Here is a 5,016-nt window from a genome sequence, read left to right on the forward strand (position 1 = left end):
AGTGTTTTAAAATAAATATATGTCTTTGAGCAAATTAGGCAGTATAAGCATTTGATTACTAAGATTGTTTTTTTATTTTTAAAAATTTTTATTTTTACTTTATTTTGCTTTACAATACTGTATTGGTTTTGCCATACATTGACATGAATCAGCCACGGGTGTACATGAGTTCCCAATCCTGGACCCCCCTCCCACCTCCCACCCCATATCATCTCTCTGGATCATCCCCGTGCACCAGCCCCAAGCATCCTATATCCTGTATTGATTACTAAGATTTTTAAAAGCAGAGATACCACTTTGCTGATGAAGGTCTGTATAGTCAAAGCTATAGTTTTCCCAGTAGTCATGCATGGATGTGAGAGTTGGACAATAAAGAAGACTGAGTGCCAAAGAACTGATGCTTTTGAACTGTGGTGTTGGAGAATATTCTTGAAAGCCCCTTGGACTGCAAGGAGACCAAACTAGTCACTCCTATCAGAAATCAACCCTGAATATTCATTAGAAGGACTTATGCTGAAGCTCCAATAATTTGGCCACCTGATGTGAAGAGCCAACTCACTGGAAAAGACCTTGATGCTTGGAATGATTGAGGGCAGGAGAAGAGGGAGGCAGAGGATGAGATGGTTGGATGGCATCATCGACTCAATGGACATGAGTTTGAGCAAACTCCAGGAGATGGTGAAAGACAAGGAAGCCTGTTATGCTGCAGTCCATGGGGTCACAAAGAGTTGGGCGCGACTTAGCGACTGAACGATAACAACAGAAAGTACCCAACTGTTGATCTTTAACAGATAGAGATGTAAATTGTCTCATATTATCACAATGGAAATCTACACAAAATGAACTGATATAATAGCATAGATGAATCATTCTCCAACCTAACATTGAATAAAGGGAGTCTGACCCGAAAGAGTATGTGATTCTGCTTATGTAAAGTTCAAAAACAAGAAACCGATCTGCGGTGCTAGGTCAAGACGTGGAAATGACAGGAGGCAGACTTTGGGGTGTCATTAATGTTCTGTTTCTAGATCTGGGTGCTGTAGAAGTGTAGACTGACTTCTGAAAATTCACTGAAGGGATAAGAAAGCCTTCCTCAGCAATCAATGCAAAGAAATAGAGGAAAACAACAGAATGGGAAAGACTAGAGATCTCTTCAAGAAAATCAGAGATACCAAGGGAACATTTCATGCAAAGATGGGCTCAATAAAGGACAGAAATGGTACAGACCTAACAGAAGCAGAAGATATTAAGAAGAGGTGGCAAGAATACACAGAAGAACTGTACAAAAAAGATCTTCACGACCCAGATAATCACAATGGTGTGATCACTCATCTAGAGCCAGACATCCTGGAATGTGAAGTCAGGTGGGCCTTAGGAAGCATCACTATGAACAAAGCTAGTGGAGGTGATGGAATTCCAGTTGAGCTGTTTCAAATCTTAAAAGACGATGCTGTGAAAGTGCTGCACTCAATATGCCAGCACATTTGGAAAACTCAGCAGTGGCCACAGGACTGGAAAAGGTCAGTTTTCATCCCAATCCCAAAGAAAGGCAATGCCAAAAAATGCTCAAACTACCACACAATTGCACTCATCTCACACGCTAGTAAAGTAATGCTTAAAATTCTCCAAGCCAGGCTTCAGCAATACATGAACCATGAATTTCCAGATGTTTAAGCTGGTTTTAGGAAAGGCAGAGGAACCAGATATCAAATTGCCAACATCCGCTGGATCATGGAAAAAGCAAGAGAGTTCCAGAAAAACATCTATTTCTGCTTTATTGACTATGCCAAAGCCTTTGACTATGTGGATCACAATAAACTGTGAAAAAATCTGAAAGAGATGGGAATACCAGACCACCTGACCTGCCTCTTGAGAAACCTACATGCAGGTCAGGAAGCAACAGTTCGAACTGGACATGGAACAACAGACTGGTTCCAAATAGGAAAAGGAGTACGTCAAGGCTGTATATTGTCACCCTGCTTATTTAACTTATATGCAGAGTACATCATGAGAAATGCTGGGCTGGAGGAAGCACAAGCTGCAATCAAGATTGCCAGGAGAAATAACAATAACCTCAGATATGCAGATGACACCACCCTTATGGCAGAAAGTGAAGAACTAAAGAGCCTCTTGATGAAGGTGAAAGAGGAGAGTGAAAAAACTGGCCTAAAGCTCAACATTCAGAAAACTTAGATCATGACATCTGGTCCTATCACTTCATGGTAAATAGACGGGGAAACAGTGGAAACAGTGGCTGACTTTATTTTTCTGGGCTCCAAAATGACTGCAGATGGTGATTGCAGCCATGAAATTAAGAGACACTTACCCCTTGGAAGGAAAGTTATGACCAACCTAGACAGCATATTAAAAAGGAGAGACATTATTTTGCCAACAAAGGTCCATCTAGTCAAGCTACGGTTTTTCCAGTGGTCATGTATGGATGTGAGAGTTGGACTATAAAGAAGGCTGAGTGCCGAAGAGCTGATGCTTTTGAACTGTGGTGTTGGAGAAGACTCTTGAGAGTCCCTTGGACTGCAGGGAGATCCAGCCAGTCCATCCTAAAGGAGATCAGTCCTGGCTGTTCATTGGAAGGACTGATGTTGAAGCTGAAACTCCAATACTTTGGCTACCTGATGCAAAGAACTGACTCATTGGAAAAGACCCTGATGCTGGGAGGGATTGGGGGCAGGAGGAGAAGGGGACGACAAAGAATGAGATGGTTGGATGGCATCACCGACTCGATGGACATGGGTTTGGGTGGACTCTGGGAGTCAGTGATGGACAGGGAGGCCTGGCGTGCTGCGGTTTATGAGGTCGCAAAGAGTCAGACATGACTGAGCGACTTAACTGAACTGAACTGAATACTCTTAGGATTTGTGCACCTTTTGGGGTGTGTGTTAGACTTATATTAGAATTGCCAGAAAAAATTTGAAGATTTTTTTCTCCAAATTCTTACATTTCTTCTGGATGATTTAGTAGAGAAGTTTTCCTTAAGCTATTACTGCAGTTTTACTATTAACATCCTTAGATTACTTTTTGCTTGCTTTAAGTATTGGTGACAAAATTTCTGCACACAATAAACAGATGTATTTTATTTCCTTCTAAGAATTGTTCCCATGCAGCCTTCCCTAAGACCTTCCCAGAAGAGGAAAGAGTGAATTTGGCCTCCTTCTCAAGGGGACTGGTCTAAAATTAAGGCCGCCAGGGAAAAGATGCAGTGTTCATTCCTGAGCCTTTTTGTGCCTCCACCTGCTGCCTCCCTGCCCCACACACAGTTAGTTGCTCAGTTGTGTTCGACTCTTTTTCGACCCCATAGACTATAGCCTTCCAGGCTCCCCTATCTATGGAATTCTCCAGGCAAGAATCCTGGAGTGGGTAGCGGTTCCCTTCTCCAGGCGATCTTCCCAACCTAGGGATCAAACCCAGGTCTCCTGCACTGTAGGAAGATTCTTTACTGTCTGAGCCACCAGGGAAGCCCCTTTTAGCCCCAGAAAAGTAGAATAAGAATCATGATCTGGTGGGTGGGAGTGAGGCAAACCCACTGCCCGGACCTCCTGTTCAGGGGCCAGATTGACAATGTGGTAGCGATTCAGTGGAGCCCAGGGATCACTGCAAGCTACAGTGAGGACATGCCAACTGGAGCACAGTCCTCAAGCTCTGACCAAGACAAATAAAACTGGGTTGCAAGTTAGAGCAGGATCAGCTGTGGACACTAAAAGCCAGGCCAAGACAAGCTGAGTCTCAGTGGTCACCAGCTCCCACAGAGCAGAAGAGCACCATGAGACCAGGGTATCTTGAAGTCACCAGGGTCCCTTTTCTGTATGCAAATGCTTACCTTGGAGATAAGCTGGAGAAACAAAGTGGAATCGGACAGACTGAGTTGTTTTGCCCTTGAAGCAACCTTACTAAAAGGGATTGGTCTCATTCCTTACTTGGATTAACTGTAATCAAATGGACTAAAATACATGTTTCCATGTCACCTAATCAGTGGGACCCAGTAAGGTCAGATTGTAGTATAGCCCGCCAGGCTCCTCTGTCCATGGGATTCTCCAGGCAAGAATACAGGAGTGGGTTAGCATTTCCTTCTCCAGGGATCTTCCCAGCCCAGGGATCGAGCCCACATCTCCTGCAGTGGGGAGGATTCTTTACCAACTCAACTATCAGGGGTATAGTGCAACTAAATTTGCAGCTGTCTTTCTTTGGTTTATTTTTCCTTGATTTTACCAACTTGTAAACTTTTGTTGCTGAAAACTGTTCATTTTAGGAATTTTTCTGAATAGAAAGCTCCTGGCATTGCTACTCTCCACAACCATCCCTTTATGAGTAAAACAATTTTATAGTTTTATAGTTTCTCTAACTTTTCCATTCTGTTCATCATCCAGCCATCTATCTACCCACCCAAACAGTAACCATCTCTTTGGAGTCATGTGCCAGGAATTGAGCTAGAAGGTTTGATGACAGTCCTTGACACTGAGACTTCCCTGGAAGTCCAGCAGTTAAGACTCTGTGCTTCCAATGCAGGGGGCGAGAGTTCAATCCCTGGTTGGGGATAAAGGATCCCACATGCCATGGGGCATGGTCAAAAAAACTAAGTAAATGAAAAGTTTTGAATACAGAGGGTGAACAGATAACCAACACTGTTCTAGCTTCACCTTTCCAAACATCCACAGAGGCTTGCTTTCACTTTTCGTGTCTAGGCACATTAATTGCCAAGTTTTGCTAAGAGTACCAGGTTTCTGAGCCTTACGATCTGATGGCAATAATCTTTAAGAGTTCCCTTGCTTTGTATGTCAAGCTGTATGTCTGCTGTCCTAGACCTGGAATTAGCCATTTCTCTAAGGAGCCTCAATTATCTTTAATAGGAAATATATTTAGAAACCAAAATGTGGCCTCTAATGAAGCTCATTTTTTCTGGCTTGGTCATGATTTCTAGTTCTTTTCAATGGACAGAGATGAGATGAAGGATATTAGGGGATGAATAGATTTTAGAGGATGAAGGAAGACATTTTTCTCATT

Source organism: Oryx dammah, unplaced genomic scaffold (genome assembly GCF_014754425.2).
Source record: "Oryx dammah isolate SB20612 unplaced genomic scaffold, SCBI_Odam_1.1 HiC_scaffold_16, whole genome shotgun sequence".
In the NCBI taxonomy this organism is placed as follows: domain Eukaryota; kingdom Metazoa; phylum Chordata; class Mammalia; order Artiodactyla; family Bovidae; genus Oryx; species Oryx dammah.